At 38.1% G+C, this 19,987-nt stretch overlaps 1 protein-coding gene across 2 annotated transcripts in view; it reads right to left on the minus strand.

Moving 5' to 3' along the window:
* The window catches only part of FRMPD4 (FERM and PDZ domain containing 4), a 295,873-nt gene that overhangs the window by 188,973 nt on the left and 86,913 nt on the right, over positions 1–19,987 (minus strand). Inside the window, exon 1 of one of the 2 annotated variants that reach the window (XM_090125670.1) lies at positions 2,485–3,055. The exons of the other annotated variant lie outside the window; for it this stretch is intronic. The gene's annotated coding sequence lies outside the window, so the exon portion shown is untranslated. Of the gene's footprint in view, positions 1–2,484; positions 3,056–19,987 lie in introns of those variants that run through there. 2 annotated transcript variants of the gene reach the window in all.

Here is a 19,987-nt window from a genome sequence, read left to right on the forward strand (position 1 = left end):
CCGTCATCACAGCTCCAGCCCATCCTGTGATGAGGCCATTAGTTACAACCTCACCATACAAAATCTGTACCCAGAGGCAAGAAATTCTTAGGACAAGTGCCACTGAGAGGTCAGCTGGAAATCCTTAACCTTGTTTGAACTACTACTAGATTTGCAAACTTGCTCAAGTAACTGTTTTAATTAGAAGAAAGTATCTTGCGGTTTTCATAAATCTAACCTTGCAGAACAGTGACTTCTTGGGTATAATCATTACCTATTTATAAAAGACATGGGACACAACTAAGTCAGTTTCCACTTCATTTTCGTATGTTATCCATTACTCTTTTCTGGTATCCCAGGAGCGTCTGCTGTCTGGAACACTGATATATGTTCTGTTTACAGCCCAAGACAGTATCAATAATGACACATGGATATGCTGCCACTTTAATTCCAAACAGAATTATGTTCAACGTTTGTTTTCTAAGCACAACATTGCTCAGTATTGTTTTCATACTTATAAAGACAGAGGAATAAGAAAAAAAAACTAAAAACAAAACAAAACCGATGAAGGCAATGTCCTCTTAGAAAAAGAACAAAAACAAAAACTTTAAAAACAAAACAATTAATAAAAGAATAGTAAGGTAACAGTCCCTAAACTCTAAAAATTGCCACTCATTATTCACATTAAATTTTTACAACGTAGCTAATGTAGAGTACATCACACAGAAAGTACCTTGCAAACATCCTCGCCGCACATCAGCTCAGTGCATTTTGGTTTAGCAAAGCCCTTTGATATGAACTGAACGTGTCCCTCTTTATGCCTGCATTGCCTCCATCTTTGAAATATCTGCTCTAATCAAATCACTGACGTCCAATGAGATGCCCTAATGCCCACAAATAACTCAAGTGCTACAGTTGAGGTCTCCGCACAGACACAGGGGACTGAAGGAGGTTATCCAAGATTATTTTCATGAACCAACACCATAGGGTACAAATATCCCCACTGCCCAGTCAGAAGAGGTGGTCCTCCAATTCTGAATTTTAAAAACGTCCCCTTGAGTGTTCAAAATATTGTTCATATTAGCTTATTACTTCTAGCAACACAGCATATGTGTTTTGTGGTTCAAAAATCATCACATGTTTAAGTTCTGTATGTAAATCTTCATTTGAATGCACAACAATATTTAGGATACTACACTGCATATTGTTACTCCAAATCCTTGAGCTTCAGTAGGTCTGAATAGCCGCTGTTTGAACAGAGGGCATCTAGACAGACTTTTCTTGTCTGCAGGAAAGGCCTAAAATCCTTCCTGCTGAGATGTGAGCAGCACTCATTCAAAACTTTCTATTGGACAGACCTACCTGTTTGGGAGTTAGAGGCATTTACAGGTGGGAAGGTTTGCAACATCTTAACTGCTCTCTCTTTAAAAGAATATACAATGAAAACAAACATTCTTGAACGAATGTGAGTGCATCTGCAACATGTCCTTGTTCATTAATCTGGAAATATTTCAATGTAGCCAATACTGAATTTACAATGCCATCACCTATCCTAAAGCTTTTGATGCACAAGGTAAGTTGCAACTCTCGCAATGTTCAATAACTCTCATGTCTTTGGGACTTGGGGCTTATTCATTTTAAACAAGACCCCAAAATTGCAGAAGAATATATACCACTAATACAACATACTTCCTGGTTTAAGGAAACTCCTCTTTTCATAGAGCTGGCGTTTCACATTATACAGACTCACTACAACTGAGAAATCCAACTTGTTCCAAGATCTGACACCATGAATGAACAGCCACAAAACTTTCAAGAAATGCTGTCTCTTCTGCAATAATAAAAATTTTCTCTTTTTCTTCTTTTCCTTTCATTATCTTTGAAATGAGGTGCTAAAATCATCAGAAATTAATTTTCACTGAGCACTGAATATTGCATCTCTCATCCTGTGATTATTTTTTGTTTCTGAAGCAATCCAGTCATTGTGCAACAGCTTTCTCAAGAGACAGCTGGAGAGCCCTTTATACTGCAGCTCAATATCAGTACAGACATTCAACAAGCTTTACAAGTATATCCAAATTTTATACATCTAAACATTTCTCTCTCCAGAAATGGGTTTTAGAAGTATATGCACAAACACACATTTGAAAAGCACTAATTTATTTATGACCTTTCAATTAACTTTTCACTTTCTCCAAGCCCACAGCTAATCCTTAATATGGAACTGACATTTACATTTTCAGCATTATAAACACTGCACGGGAAAAAGCTTTTACAACTGACCAAAATATAACTGCAGAAAGATTTTCAAAGAGCAACAAAACTCTGATGGAAGACAACCTGATCTTCAGCAAGAGCTGCACTGTACTGTTGATATTCCACTACACTGATAGCCTTATCTTTTTAATACACATAAAGCATGACCTTCAATTAATTATTTTCATCGGCAAATAAGTTTACAATTTATTGGAAATTCTATGCAGAAGAATATTGAGTTATAATTACCCTTTAATTTCATTCACGCCATTTTACAGCAGCTGCAGAGTCCTCTTCAATAAAGTTTGACTGATGAAGTCTACTGCATATACTCAACCAGATAAATAATTCAGTTGCCTAGCACGGCTGCATCAATTCAAGGACCTTATTCATTCTTTGCAGAGTAATAAAAACACTCTAAATCCAAAGGAAATTGCAATCTGAAATTGTTCTTCAGGATCTGAAAGAAAAATCTCTTCTTAAACACTGAGGCACTTGGCAGAAGCAGCTGCCCACAGAACAGCACTATCTCTCCCTCCACAAAGAAATCTCTCTTTCACTGACTGGAGGGGCAGTCCTGTGATAACACTGGGCAAAAAGGCAACCCATGTGTTTGACTGGGGCTGCCTCCGTTCTGACAGATCAGCAAACAGGGAGCGTAAGGGCTGAGTTCGCTCCTTCTTAGGGCATGAGCACAACTTTGAGCTCTATCAATCTGCGCAGCTGTAGATTTTCACAAACCCTGCAAGTGTTTCTTTTTTGGCCTCTACTTCTCTGGCACGTTGGTGGTGAAATGACTGAAACTTACCAAAATTACTGAAGCTTGAACTGGCAAAGACTTTTCAAGTACAACAGCTAGTGCGTTCCTTCAATTTGGAGTATTTCCATTCTTTAATTAAATTGTACCTAGGAAAATAGTCAACATTTTCTTTTTCAATAAGAAATTTTTATATTTTCACTTGAACTGGGGCTTCTGAAAACCTAGCTACCCCTCAACATCTCAGTAAGACAAAAGATATTTTCACTTCTGCAAAATGAGTAAGCAGCCTACTAAATTTAGCATAAGAAAATTCTTAGGCTCAGTCAGACTCAGTGATTATACAACTGAAGCAGACGTGGTAATTGCACTTACAGTGTAAGTGTATAAACACAATGATTGAAATTTGCTGTGAAAGCCCCAGTACCACCTAAGAACAGCTTCATGGACATCAGCAGAGAAGTTACACTTGCAGAAAGATGACAAACCCTTCCCCAGTAACGTTAACTCTGTCTCTCTTTCCATTTGTTCTAAGCATCAGTTTAGGTCTTCCTCAGGACACCTCAAACTGAGTGACTCTGCCATTCTGGAACTATACAGGGATGATCACACAGCCCTCTTTGGCATTTCTCTACCAACTAATGAAAGGCTACACTCAATCACAGGCAAAATGAACTGGAGATATTCTACATGTCTAACAAATTATGTACCGTAAACATCAATAAAGAACTGGCTAACAGCTCTCCCAGAATGCAAATGGTTAAAAAGTTCAAAGATGAAATGACATGCAGAGAAGCTGACTGAATGGTTATTTTTCTATTACTTCAGAATTAGAGACCTCTGAGATTATCAGAACAACCATCTAATTAATGCTATTAAGAGCACACTTCTTTCCTTTAGAAACATGGGCTGTCAGCGCCTTCAGCTTTCTTACCGGTGGTCAGAAGAAAGGTATAATTCTAACATACTGCAACTGGCTGTTAAGGTTTAATTGTTAAATACTGTTTCAACATTAATTCAATTCTGAAACGTCATTCTCTATTTGAAGATTATCCACGAAGAACAAAGAATCCTGCAAGCAAAATGGAAATGTTTGCCTGACAAAACCAAGAATACTCATTTGAGAAAAGGAACAGGACTTCATAAGCATTCTCTTGACATGACAAACAACATATTGCTCAGAAGTAATCAAAAGCATTAATCATCAGACTTCAGAAAAGGAAGAAACTAACTTTTACTATTGGAAGTTAATTACTGTTTAAGACAATGCTCTGATTCAACTCCAAGTTTTCAAAAAATTGGTTGACTTAAAAAAAAAAAAAAAAAAGAAGAAGGAAAAACCACAGCCACCCCAAAATAACCCAGATGGAACATCATAAAATGAAATGCAATCATAAAACTGCTGTTTGTACTGAGCAGAAAGAGGGCTGTCTGGAATGTAAAGGATTAGCATTTTTCAGTCTTTCAACCAGTACTGGAAGTGGTGCAAGCCTCCAAACGCTGGAATATTACAGAGTTGCCTCCTACTTCTCACTGTACCATGCAGTACCTATAGTCAAATCCAGAGCACCTGACAATTTGGAAGCAAAAACCAATACTTGGAAAATAGTAATTCTATGTTGTTTTTTTTTGTTTTTTTTTTTGTCTGTTCTTCCATAGCAGCCTTTTCACTAAAAGCTGAACAAGGCATCTAGGTGTTCCATAATAAGCAGCTGCCACAGAGATGGTAGGAGAAAGCACTGCAACAAATCCTTGTACACAACAGCAAAACAAAACACCACTGAAACACTACATAGGCTCCCAAGGATTATGCACTGAGTTTACTATCAGCAGTGACAGCAGGATCACTTTTGCTGCTTGCCTCACACCACTAAGGTATCCCAACTGCCTGAGGAAGTATGTCCAGATGTGCTAGAGCTTACAAGTCCACAATAAATCATCCAAGTGGAGCCAGATGATTCTGAGATTAGCTGCATGTGAGTATGGATTACTCCTGTACAGATCTCTGATCCAGAACATCCATGGAAGTATGTTGAAGCTGCTTGAAGGCAGCCACACAATTCCTCTGCATGCCTTTTTTGCACAGACAGAAATCAAACCAAGTCCTGACATTGTGTTTATGAGATATATTAATATACATAAGCAAGCAAATGCAAACACACACACACATATTTATATGTCACTCTTATTTTGAACGTTTTCTGAATATTCTGAATGACAGCTCCCTTATAGAACACATACTGCAGACTACTTCACTCAACAATCCAGGAATACTAAGTTTCAGTACAACAGCTGCCTTACAAGACATTTAAGCCCATCACTGGGAAAGGCAGGGAAAAAAAACAAATAAAAATCTTAGTAAAAAATAATAAAACAGCATCAGGGACTTATAAAAGCTTGATACCTTCAGAAGACAGAGAGAAAGAGGCTGGGAGCAGAAACAGAGAGGGAAGAAGAGTCTTCAGGAGCCTTTAGATGAAAAGACTTTCCACAATGCTTACGACAGTGCTAAACAGATACCTGATGAAACAGTGAAGATATTTCTGATATTCATTTATATGCAGGTCGTGGTCATGTGCACATGTGCTGGAGTTTGGGAGTTAGGCAAGCAGTTTAGAATAACAAAAAAAATTATTTGGCTCTTAGAAATCTCTTCACTGAGCGAATAGCGCAAGATTAAATCTAATGCGCACGTACAGCCTCGCCTTTTCTTTCTATAATGAACCAGTGATGCTTATAAAATATGCCTGCAGCACCACAAGATGATGCTGTGCTACGCGAATGAGCGACTGTCCTCCACGCAGTCACTCAGTGCACTGTGGAGGAGATGATCAAGTTCAAGTTCAGTCAGCTCTACAGCATTTTTGAAACAGCAAACACAAACAATAGAAAAAAAAAGAACACTGATAGGAAAGCCCGACTTTAATCATTTTTACCAAATTTTCAGGTTAGCAAGCACTTCATCTAGCAAAGGTACTCGTTTTCTATAGCTGTAAGCAAAGCTAAAGATGCAGTGCTGTCAAAACTGAGGGAGAGAAAGGATACAGAGAAGGCACATCACGTCCTCTTTTCTCTCCCAGCAAAATACAGTCAATCTATCCTCCAATATAAAAACAACAAGGCACTTATGAAGACCTAAACTTTATTGTAAAAACAGCCTTAGTTTAATTTAATCCAGACCTGTGCTATGCAGCCATCCGAAATCTTGTCAGTGACTCTTTCAAGAACACCTTCAATACACACGGTCAGCGAATAAATATCCAATAAAGGAGCAGTTTAAACAGCAGACAGCTTAACCTTTCTCCTGTCTTTAAAAAATGCCAGACTGTTCACTGTTTGCTCAAGACTCTTCTTTTACCAACATTCAATTTGAATGAGCCGGTGCAAATGCACTGCTCATCCTCTCATGAGAGCAGGATGCATTTAAGTGAAACATGAGGAGAATGTCTAATGGTAAAACATACTCTCTGCATCCTCAATGAGATTTCATTACAGGGCTCTCTTTCTTTTCTCTGGCATGTAGCAACACGCCTACAATTATTCTACTTCTTCTAAATGTGATTTGTATGCTTGTATTTATGTTTGATATGCACACATGCTCTATGTGAACACCCTATACATCATATATGCGTTATAACCTAATTGCAGCTAGGTAAAAATAATCAACTCTGCTACTGAAAGTGCTTCTCTGGGATACTGACATTACAAATATTCTATTAATATTGCATACAGATAACTTTCTGGTCATTAAGAGCCAGATTATAAAAGTATTTTGGCTTCCAAAATCATTAGGGGCTTTCATTTTCAAATGTGACTAAATGTAAACTCATTTTAAAAACTAGGTCTATGGCCCTTAGTGGAAAATTTGGCCATTTAATTAAAAACACCAGTGAGCTCACAAAAATATTTTGTCTACTGTATCAGCGCTCCATATGAGCAAACTGTATCATTTCCTAAGTTATCAGTAGGAAGTTTTACATTAAATTCATTAAAAGAACAAAAACAACCTATAATCACTTTCTAGAGCCTGCAGCTCTATGAAGACCACAAGTAGTGCAAACAGTTTTTGGTTAAAGAAACAAAATCAGAAATAGAATGGCTTTTATTCAGAACTTTGAGTATCTTAGGCTGTGACAACTAGATTTCACCAGCTTTGATAAATAATGAAAGAGCCTGGCAAACATTCCGTTTTTCTAGTCCTCCACCTACACGGTTCTACAGTTCCTATCAATCCATTATTTATATTTGAATACTATTCTCCATGCAGTAACTGTCTTCTACATAAGTGAGGAAGAAGTCTGTACGGAAAGGATCTTCCACTCCTGGACTGCAAGGAAGCAAGAAGTCGTACTTTTAAATCTATGAACTCCTACTTATAGTAGAATCATAGAATGGCTTGGGTTGGAAGAGACCCTAAGGATCAAAAAGTTCTAACCCCCCTGCCACAGGCAGGTCTGCCAACCTCAAGATCTGGTATTAGACTAAAAACAGATGTTACAAGTAATGGGACAGAGGTGCTGGTTTCCTCCTAATCTAAATGAAAAACTCTTCAAAATACTCAGTTGAAGAGCATCACGATTGTTGGCAAGACACCATTGTATAGAACAATAAAAGTTCAACAAAATGAAGGCATTAAAAGTAACTCATCTTAAGGGCTTCTACTTTTTTCATTCGTTTCTCTTTATTCTAATTAAGTGAATATAACTAATATTCATTTCTCTTCAACCGCCTTTCTCGTTCAATCACTGGGTCTTTACTGAGCAACCAGTTCTTTATACTTTTACTCCTTATAATTATTCTGCATGGTTGACCCTAGGAATCTTCAGAAATGTCTGCCCATTTGAGAAAGTGCTGGAACAGAAGGTGTGCATAAACTACACTCCTCTGCACTGACTGGCCCAGATGCATCCTGAAGGATGCCCAATGATGCAATGAAGGGATTCTCTCCAGCATAACACCATAAAGCACAATAGGACTATTCTTTTAGTACTGTCAATGTCACTCACTACTAAGTGTTCGGGGGAAAAAAGAAGATAACATTTTATAAAGACAGCAATCCATGTGTTTTGAAATAAAGAGGTCATTTTTATTGGCTTAATCCCCACTAGAATCTACAGTAAGAGCATCTCCAGAGAAAAGCAAAGACATGACAATGGTAATACAGAAAACGTATTAGTCACACCTAAGTCACATGTACAGAAAAAAATGAGTCATACCTAAGATATTCATGTGCATAACAGTTTGCTGAAACTGTCCTCTGCCACATTAATTTGGTATCTTCCTTCCTATTTTATTGACTACAGTCCACACTTGTGAAGAAGAATTAAAATACCTTCCTCTGTATATCCAGAGTTCCTAATTCCACATTCTGTGCACTGTACCACCGTAATCTTTCAAGGATATGTCTATGTGGTGGATAAACAGCATGTCAAAACAATTGAGCATCTTTCAGAATTTTGCTCATTCAACATTTAATCGCATATTAGTGATTATCAGTATCATTCCTTTCTTTCCCTTGTTATTCCTATTCAAGAAGACTGCTGCAAGTAAATTATCACCCATTCAAATTCATATATTTTTGCTGTTTGTGCTTGGATTTTTGTCAAAAGCTTAAGGTATCCATTTATCAATGCCCTCTGCCCTCAGTAAACTAACAACAGGAGGAAAAGAATGCACATCAATAAAACAAGAAAAGCAATGAAAAAACCCTCAGATCATAAGAATGTTTCTTTTTTTTTTTCCAACTGAAATAGAAGACACACTGAAGTACATATATTCTACTCAGTGGAAATAAGATTTGCTGAAGACTGCTGACTGTAATACAACTTAATTAGAAATAAACATATGAGATGTGTATGGGGGGTACAATCTATGAACTAACAAAGCGAGAAAGCATCAGCTAGCTAGTCATTCAATGTTTCGCTTGTTCTCTTTTCTTCAGAGGTAAGAAATCATCATCTTTCTAGTATGCCCCTCAGTGAATAATTCCAGGAAAAGTACTAGGTGTTTTGTATTCAGATCAAGGCCGTTTTGTTTTGCCTATTGAGGAAACCAGTCTTTTCAACTACTTTACTCTTCATCAACATGACTAGGAAGATGCAGTGAAAGAGACAGCATTCAGACACCTAAAACTGGATGCACCACATGTGCAAAATACAAAAGCTTTTGTTGTTCTGATGTGCCAAGTTCTGTTTATACTGCTTGAAACAACTGACTGAAAACTTACAAGCAAGTCCTCTTTTCTACTGCATTCATTCAAATGGAAGTAAAACATGGATTAAACCACTCCAGGAACTTTGATCTCTCTGTTGTGTAGCTGCATTCATTTTGTGCAGAACCTTGCTCCAGTCTCATTTTGGGTAGAACACCATCCCAAGGAACAAGAAACAGATGAACAAGATGAAGTTTTCCTATTTGTACGAATCTAGGATTCTACTCAATGCAGGTACATGCTTACCTTCAGGAAGTCAAAGGATGCAGTTGACTGGCTATAGTCATCACTAGTTAACAAGAAAACAAATACAAGTTCAAGCACAACTGCACCAGTGGTTCATCAGAAGCCTTGACAAACATACGGCTATCACATGGGAAAACAAAACAAAGCCCTACAATTCTCATGCTGCAGAGAAATTACATGAGAGTGTGAGGAATATACCAAGATTATAAATTGTCCACACATACATTTGTTACACAAAAGATCATCAAATCAGCACTTAACGAGGTCACTACCAAAACAGAGCAGAAGGGCACAAAGAAAAACCTCCCCAGAGGGGTGATCTTAGCAATTATTCAAAAGTTAGGATGAAATATACTCTAAAACAGTAGATACAGGTTGTCTATCTAGTGGATATCTTTATTTAGGTCTGATTTAGTACAAGGTGATTGAGTACAAGGTGATTGTTCAGAAACATAAAGAAAGAGACTGGGTGACAGCACTGAACAAAGGGAACTTTTACAGCTCGGTTTGTAAGGTGCCAAAATTTCAAAAATTCCACTGAACTTTGACTGCATTTAGACATCTCACTTTTTGAAACACCACAGATATGAACTTTTAAATATTGATTCTTAGCAACACAGAGGACCAGTAAGAATATTACACGCTACTACTACATACCTATCCAAATCAGGCTTTTCTTTGTAAACATTGTAATAGATCACAGCAATGATAAATTCATACTATATCCCCACTTTACAAAAGATTAGGTGCAAAAAGAAATGAACTGAAAAGCAATAGATATGACAGACTTGCTTCCAGTCTTCCTAATACATATTCCAGCAGTGTAGCAATGGAGCCTACGCACATCAGAGCCTATACTTTACTGTGAGGATATAGAAACATGATTCTCTTCCCCACCTCCCTTTATAATCACAGAAGTGTTTATGAAGTCCCACTTAGGAGTTCGGGACAGGGCTATGGAGTCACTCAAAGTGATCTAAGCACAGAGACCTACCCAGCACCCATCTTACGTGTAATCATGAAGGCTCCATACCATTTAATACAAGACCATCTTATCTGAATGCCTGTACACACAGATAAGATGGTCTTGTATTAAATGGTATAGAGTCTTCAATACCTCTTTCTCAAGCAATTTTCCACAACCATCATCCTCCTCATATTGCCAGGCCAGTGTAAACCATGTATTTTAAAATGCAAGGAAGAGAGTAAATGAGACACAGTAAGTCTGTGGCTCACATAAACCACTGCAACTGAAGCATCTGTTAATACGTGTATTGGATTTTTTCTGGGTTTTGCATGCTTGCACAACCATTATAATAAATATATGCTCTTTATCCCTGCAGGGGTTTGCTCTGTTTTTGTGTTGAAATAAAACATACTACTATTAAATTACTACTTTTTTCCCCTCCTTCTCTCCCAATTTGGTCCTCAAGTATTCACTTTCCTGCATTACTCCTTGTCTTTAATTTCCTCTTTAAGTCTTTCTCCAGCATTCTCATCAGTCTCTCCAAACTCTTCTTTCACTGCGCTATTTCTGCTTTTCCATTTCACGCTGTGGTTTATTTCAGCTTCAAAATCTGACTTCTTTGCTTTCTCTCCTTCCCTGTTGTACGCCTCCTACCCTTTCCCACCAATTCCAGATGAGCAGACAGATTCACGCTGTAACAGCCTGAGCACAGCTCACTCCATCATCTTAACCACCATGCAGAAAGTGAAACCTCTGTGCTTAATCAATTTATTGCCACGAGACCAAGGTTTATAAAACCAGAAGCACAAGCAAGTAACGTATCTAACTATTGGTAAAACACTACAGTCCCAATGTGAATGCACTAAAGAGCAAGGCATTTGTAGCTGAAACACTAAAGTTTCCACTTTGGGCAAATTACATCTCCTTTTGCTAAAGAAGAAACTATGAATTTGTATCGACTTCCACATCATAATGCACTGTGTCACTGATGAAAAGGCTATTGCTAACCATTTATCACAGCTTCAGATCAGCAATCCTTCTTTCTACATCAAATCATCCAATCTTGTGAGTTAAAACCTTGCCCCAGTCCCAAGCATGATTTCAGCACAGCAGCTCCCCAAAAGGCTTCAGAGAGGGTGCACTACAGAATGATTACTGCACAAATCAAGGCTCATGCGACCTGGTGTAGGGATCCTGCTTTGGCAGGGGGGTTGGACTCGATGATCTCTGGAGGTCCCTTCCAACCCCTACGATTCTGTGATTCTGTGATAAGTTTGGACTTCACCACCTTCAGTAGGGTAATTAACTGCAGTATTCTCAGACACAAAAACGCAGGACTGAAAGCTGATGTGTAACACCTCTGGTTTTTCTGAGGACCCATGATGTTCTTTTCAATATTCAGCTTCATTTTGTCTTCGCTGACTCTTAAAGACCATCATTTCTTGAAACGCTTGTCATGGTCAGCCATCTAAATGTGTTTATTTTGCAGAACATGAATAAGTGATGCAACTAATCACAATGCAAGTGTTACACAGCTTCACAAAGTCTTTATTTTATTATTTGGCATAATGAGAAAGCTCAGAACAGGCACTTGGCTGCTGGCACCACCTTTGCCCTGAGAATTTCCATTCCATTTAGTAACTCCAGGCTGGCAGTTAAATAGACTGCATATGGCCAAAACACATCCATCTACCAAAACCACAAGACTTCCATTTAAACCTAGGCAGTTCAAAATACACTCAGCTCTTCTGCTTAAATATTTTTGGTTTTCAAGATCAAAAATCATAAGAGGTAAGTCAGACAAATTGAACACTTGACAAATAAAATCAGAGGTGAAGACTCATAACTACCCTCTTAATAGTAAAAAACAGGGTGAGAGAGGAGCTGACAGCAGACCACTGCGCAGCCACTTCACACAGCATGCAAAAACGTACCTGCTGCTAAGAAAAGTTTTGCAGCAATATTGCAAGTGCCAAAACCAAGTGTGATTTCCTCCTCTTTCCTAGTGCTAAAACAGTGCTAATTTTAATTGATAAGAGCATCTTCTGGTCAGACTGGGAGAGAATACCTCCATCTGGTGCAGCATTTTCTCATGTTCAGCCTGTCTCAGCACTAGGCAACATCCTTTACTCCCATCTAAGAACAAACTCTAGTAACAATATTTTCCCTGTACCTCCCTAAGAAGACAGTCTTTATTGTGTTTTTTTTTTTTCTTCTTTTTGAACTGAAAGTAGTTTCCTCCACATAGGATGAAACTTTGTACTGGCCAACCTTTTATTTGCAACTTGGTATTCAGTTACCTAACCAACATGTGCACAGATCCTCTACAAGAGCCTGATGGAAAACTAACTCTTTTCTTGCCTCCTGGTGAGAGATGAAGTGAAACAGATAAATTTAAATGCTTCGACTTTGCTTAAATCTTTATTTTCGACAGGATGAAGTTCTTGTTGCTGGCCAACGTGAAGATGGATATAAGGCACAGATAGCATCTATACGTATTTATCCCTCTTTCTCCCCAATTTTTCCTTATTAGGACAGAGTCCTGTAGGTCTGATCCACGCCTTGGGTTACTCACAAACATCAGGAAATTCAGGAGCCTTGTGTTAGCACTGGAGTCTCTCAAGGGAAGGAATGGCACAGCATGTTCAAGTCATTCGGCTGCTATGGCAATGGAAAATATTTTCTAGCTTGATTCCCCACATTTTCTTCTAGGTTACAGATCTTTTGGAGGTCCCAGAGAAATATTAGGTCTTCTCAATGCTACGGTATCACACAGTAACATAGAAGTCCCCAAGTCTTCCTTAAAAAAGTGATTATATCTCCTGATAGAAAATCAACGATCTGTGGTGCATAGGAACAGAACAAAAGGAGCTTGAACCACTGCTAAGATGTATGAACTGCGGTGAAAATATGCAAACATATTGGGGAAGAGAGGAGAAAAATGCAAACATTTATGTTACTGTAAAGGGCACAGAAGAAGAAATGCTGTTAAGCAGGAAGTTCATTAACGAGAATAATTCAGAAAAACACACAACCAAGTATTAAATGCAATTATTCGGAGAGGAAATAAGAACTAAAAAGTAATTATTATATTTTGCAAAGGGAGAATAAATGCAACTGAATTACACTGTTCAGTTCCTTGTGCTTTTTGGTTTTAATTTGCACTAGTAGATCCTCACGCCCTCCCTGTCCTCTCAAATCAATCAAAAACAGTAATTAAAAAAAAAAATCTACTTCATCATCCCAATATGCCCGTGGGTAACAACACAAATAACGTCATGGAAAAAGCATGAAAAAAATCCAGCTATCAAATAATTGACTGTTGTTCAAGGCATGCCCATTCAGGACCTAGCTCTTGGTTTTCTACACGACAGACCTTTTCAGTTAGGGCAGTGTGCTGTAAGCACGACCGCACCAATTGATTTTAAAGGGCAGTTAAAAGCTACCGTTTGTGACAGATCAGGTAAGCCAAGCAATCTGCGTTTTGGAACTAAGCAAATGGCATTTGCACTTGAAATACTTTGACCTCAGCCCCACAGCTGCTCCCACCAGATGTCCAGCAATGAACACTGGAAGACTTTTTCTCCTGCCTCTGCCCAGATCTGTATGTCAGCTTCTGCATACGCTTTGCTTTCCTTCGCACTTAGAAAAGCAAAACACCTTCTCAGACCTCAGTAACAATCTCCAAACTCTATTGTTTGATAGAGGATGGAGAAAAAAATAAAATAAAATAGAAGAAACAACAGAATCTCTTCCACCAGAAGCTTATTTGGTAGCATTCAGGAAGCAGGTGATGTAGTAAGATGTAAGGACAGCGCTGTGACAATTTTAAATCATGTGCAAATGTCAGAAGATGACAGACAAAGAGAAAAATAAGCAGAAAAATTCTTAAAATGTCAAGTATCTTCCTGGAAACCAGAGTACTGCAGGGCAGGGTGTGAGCCAGCAGCAGAAGCACATGAGCTCAAAATGCAGCAAGAGCAATAGCACGCAAATTCCAGATATGCCTCAGGAATACGTCTTCACATCTCAGCAACTCTTAGAGCAAGAGCCCCATCTCAGTACAAACCCAGCCACACACTCGGAATTTCATTTCCTCTGGAGCTCAGCACACTGAAATATGTCAAAATTTTTGGTTTTTTTTGTTCTAACCTGGTCAAAAGTTACTGTATATTCTGAGCACCTTCTAAAGAAAGCAGTTGCTTCAGCAGTCAGTGTTTCACTAATGTGGTTGGACCTCCAGCTTTGAGTCCTTTAGTAGAATGGTTTTTCAGTTATTTTATTATAGATTTCTTTATACTAAATTGAAATAGGCATTGAAAGCCAATTTTCTCCCAGTAATGCTATTGAAGAAAGTTTGCTTTTCTTCCAAGAGTTCTATTAATCTTGTAAAAGAGAATAATAGTCTGAATGAGACCACATTTCTGCAGTTCAACGTATTTTTAAGTCTCTTTGATTCCTGAGCCACTGCACATTCACTTTCATGATCACTTACACAAGTTTACTGCGGAACACACAAGCAAAAGTTCAGTTTCTGTGGAAGCTAAAAACTAATTACCAATACGTATTCCCACCAAAGTCCACCAAACAAAAATGGCCTTCAGCCAAACCAGGGAAGCTATGTGTCTACACGATAAAGGGAAGGAACTGAGATCCTAGAGTAGCAACTCAACACTATAAGCCCCTCCAAAAATCTGAGTAATTCTGAACAGCATATTTGGAGGAGACTGGTCTGCTGCCAGTCACACAGTGAACACAGGAAGATAAAATTCATTACATCAATTATTCATTAGCATTTAACAACTCAGCACTGGATCCAATATTTCTCCTTTGGCTAAAGACCAGTGCAATGAATTCATCTACTTGTAACTGCACTGCTGAAAATGTTAATGCCATTTATTGACAGGTTAATTTATAATGTTACCTTAATTAAAAAAATATTATCTTATCATTTTCTGACTGAAATGAAAGTGCAAGAGATTGGGAACAATATAACTCCAGGCTAATGAATGCTTTCAAGGCAACCTCTGCTCAATTAACACCAGCATCTGGTTTGAGGATTTTTTTTTCCCTGTCAAAAACATCACAGATATATATTCCTCATATTCTTAGTTACAGAAAGTTCCACTCCGGATGTCATCCTTTCAGAAGAAGTTCACAAACTAAAATTGTCAGGATCTGGAATTCACACCAGCAGATGCAAATTCCCCATTACTTGCAGGCATGTGAAACAGTGGTGGGAAACCTTTCCTAGGCTGATTGCAACACCTATCCCAACACCACGTAAACAGAAAAGATAAGTGTCCCTTGTGGCCAAGGCACAGAAGAAATGACACATCCACTTTCATCTGGAGGACCTTTGGCAAAGCTACATTTATGACATACCAAACATTGCATGCTCAATAAGACAGCTGCTTCTTTCAGCTTTTATAACTGACTTTTGTCAATAAAAAAAGGCAGTGAAAGAATCTCATCTTCTAGATCAAGTACAGTTAGGGAATTCAGAGCTGCAAGATCTGGGGTATGTGGAGGAAGCATCCTTTAACTAGTTGCAATCTTAGTGGGATCGCTGAACCAGAATTTGACTGCTGTCTGCTTAGTAGCACTGCGTTTAAATTAGTCAAAAGTAATTTCTGAAACTCAATATGGCTTACTTTTCCACAAAATGTCGATAACTACCTAGCTCTCTAAGAGCATACATACAACTTTCAGTAGCTGCTATCAGTTTTTAAAGTCAAAACTTGGCTTGGCATTTAATGATGTGAGCATGTGTAGCCTTAAGTCTGTGTAATTAAAAGTATAGTATGCTAGCTCTGCTATTGCTAAGGAAAAGTATAATAATATATATAATACATATAATATAATAATTCCTTATTATTCCATATTCTTATGAGAGAGCAGTCTCACAAGAACATCAGAAAAGAGAAGTTAAGCTGGTATACAAAGGGTTACTTCAAAACAAAAGCACTCTCAGGAAAGAGTGATTCAGAAGTGAGGTGGAGCTCCACAGCTGCCAATATTTTGTTCATCAATCTTGGAGTCATAACATTCATGGAATAAATTAGTAAATTAGAAAAAAATCAGGCAGAGTCTTTGCTGATTAACTGCATGATAACACTCTATACTTTCTTCTTTATTATGAGTGCAATTATTGCAACTTCTGACTTAGAAAATTGTGAGAACTGCAACTGGCACTAATTTGAATCCAAACACTGGAAAGCTCTACAAAAAGGGTTCAGTGACCAACGAGGAGAAAAAAAATCATACAAAATCTGCTTCTCATGAATGCTCAATTTTAATTAAATGTCAGAACTCCAACTAGATTGCAGTTCATTTTCCTTTCAGAAGCAGTATATTTTCTAATATACTTTCCTCTTTCTAACAGAGTATTTAACTGTGCTCCTATGTTCACATTTGCTTGCTACTTACAACTAAGATTTCTTATCCTTCTCTATAAAATAAAGCAATTCCATCCCACCCATGGAGCAGCTCTATGGAATTACTGCCAAACCAAAAAATTATCATGCTCCTGGACTGATCAAACAAGGGTTTTGGCCATTTTATCTCTAACATATAGAAAGCTTTCCCTTCCCAGACATGAAAGTAGAATTCAGCTTCTGGTCTCCACTACTGTGCCATTGTACTCCAAATAGTTCTCATATAAACAAACATATATTGAGCTTCTTCTCAGCACCTGGTATCCCATGCTGATCAGCATTGCATCTACTCTCATCCTGCAGAAATTCTGCACAATGCAGATCTAGAGGTTCAGGATTCACATTCTGTCTATGACAGAAGTAGAAGAAACTCAGTACTTGCAGAGTTCATTTCAGAAGGTTAACAAAAAAGGGTTTTTTTTTTTTATTTTCTCCTTTTTTTTTTTTTTTTTTTTTTAAGAGTTTCTTAGTCAATCCAATTCTCCGTGGGGGGGAGGGGGGAACCTTTAAAAAACATGAGTAAAGAATAAACTATATGCACATGAAGAAATGCAAGCAGCCTTCTGCTTCTCCTTAAGGAGCTCCTAATACAACACGCTTCCATTGTTTCACACCTATCTCTCACTCCTATATTAATATCACTCCATCTCACAGACTACATCTCAGTTTTTTTCTTTGAATTGTGCAGTATCAATCCTTTCATGTCAAATTTGATTCACTACGGAATTCCAGCAGAACAAGTGTATTACTGCGTACTGCAAAATGGCCTTGACTGTTGTTTCCTTCATCATTCTCTGTTATTTGCAATGCATACTAGCACACATCGCCACCTTCTTCAATAAAGGCTCTTCAGTAAAATAATAGACAAAATGAATATATGATCTTGCCTCATTTTGCAAGAATAATCAAAAGAGAGTGCAACGAAGAAAGGAGGAGTCATCAGGCATCATGTGAGAAGTCGGCTAATATTCACTAAAATAAGATTTTTGCTAAGATTTTAGTGTATCACTGTAGTTTTCCCAGGAATCTTTGGGAATGCCAGCCTTCCACAACAAGCAGAAACTTAAAACTTTGGCCTTTATAATTTTCTTTCTTATTCTTTTATTGTGTCATGGTCTGAAAGTAGACTCACAAACAATGCATCTTTCAGCAGAAACAACAACAAAAGAACAAATAAAAGCAATGGAGCGTTTCTCTCCCTCCATTTTGACTAAATTAAAGGCACAGAAACTAATGCTCCACTAAAAGCAGCTATAAATACTAAATGCTATCAGAAAGCTGGTGGATACCAAAATGAAATACCAGCACAAAATAGCTGCTATACAAACAATTCCCAGCCTGTAGTCTCTACTTTCTTTTACAGAAGTAGAGATAACTTTCGTAATAACATAGTGCGCATTAGGTAAATGAAGCAATTGACTGAAGGTCTCTGAGAACATCTCAGTCAGGAGACAGTAAAGAAAATAAAAAACATGGGTTGAAATTATTTATTAGAACTATAATAAAAATTTGGCAAGTTTTGTTCATGTTTGGTAAACTAGTGATGACAACATAAAACCACAGAGTAGCCTGAGTTAAGTATCAATTTCTAAGTGAAGCACTTGAAAGTAGTGGAACTAAATGAAATGAACTCAATGGGGCTGCTCTGAAATGTCAGTAAAACCAGAGGGGTTTGCTCCCCAGACATGCCTGATCTTTAGATGAAGCTTTCAGTTTAATTTACAAGGCTTCTCTTTTGTTTTGTTCCAAGATGTACACTGATCTTAAAGAAACAAGGAGTAATAAAATGTTAAAGCATTTTTTTCTTTTAAAAACATCCAGTTCCTATTTCTCTTACTTGGGAAAAGAGGAAGATGCCTAGGAAGACTATTAATTTATTTTCTTTCTCTCTTCTTTTTTTCTTTGTCATAAACTAGTCCGAAAGCTCAATTTAACAATCTGAACAACAGACAGGATTCAAGTTCAGGAACAGCACTTATAAAGAATTTCACCATCACAACTAACAGAGCTCTTTTCACAGGGAAGACTGATTGGGGGGGAAAAAAAACAGCTTTGTTTTGTTTGTTTTGGTTTTCTCCAGCAAATGAGCTTTTTTCTTTTTTTAAATATACCACTTAACTTTTGTTTCCAGATGAAGCATTCTTTTTTTTTTTTCTTCTTCTTTTTTCTTCTTTTTTTTTTTCCCTGTTTTTAAATGGCAGATATTTTAAGCTTGGCTGTTCATACTCCTTCCTTTGCCCTGAGCAAACTAATGTCTTAACATCACCTGTCATGCCATTTCACCATTAGTATCATTATAAAGGAGGATAGGAAGTACCACAGACAGCATCTCAGGCTGGACTGCCTAGCACAGAAACTCAGAGAGAGGAACAGACACGTTGAAAGTGAATAACAAGGCCTGTTACACATCAGTGAATCAGAATTGTGAACTGCTTTCCTAAGTATGCTGAGGAGCTTTTCCAGGTATAGAGAAGCAGTGATGACTACACTTGCTTCACAAATATTTTTGCTATCAAGCCATTAGCCGGCACACTTCCACTCCCAATCTGTGATCCCTCCCAGCTGCTGCACATCCTCCCTGCAGTGAATTCAGCCTCAAAGACTGAGGAAGCAGACCCATGCGTTCAGTTGTGTCTAGGCCCAAAAGCCACCAAGAGGGATCGCCCCTTTGGCCACTTAGCAATCGTGCAGACACACCTTAAATGAGAGAATAGGGAGTGGAACCAACATACGGCACAGGAGGGAAGGCCAGGAACGGCAGGAGATGAGCTAGCTTTCTCCTCAGACAAATTGATCGAAGGAAACAGAAGAGAGGAAGGAAGGAGGAGGATGAGGATAAGGAGAACGCGTTTGGCCATTCCTCTCATTGTCTACAGCATATATCTAAACCACATGGTCCATATGGTGCAACTATACCATAAGCCAATATAATAGGACCTGCAGATAACAGCCCTCACCATTCCCAAGAAATTTTCTATCGCTTCACCTAATGAATGCAGTGCAAGCATGCATACCAGCCAGGCCATCATCATCTGAGGCAGAGCTCAGAATTGCTCCTCACAGCTGTACTCCTCTAAACTCAGCCTTCTGCTAAGGAAGATTGACAGGTAGCTTTTAATACTCACTAGTTACAT

This window comes from Phasianus colchicus, chromosome 1 (assembly GCF_987193195.1).
Source record: "Phasianus colchicus chromosome 1, bPhaCol1.hap1.1, whole genome shotgun sequence".
NCBI lineage: Eukaryota > Metazoa > Chordata > Aves > Galliformes > Phasianidae > Phasianus > Phasianus colchicus.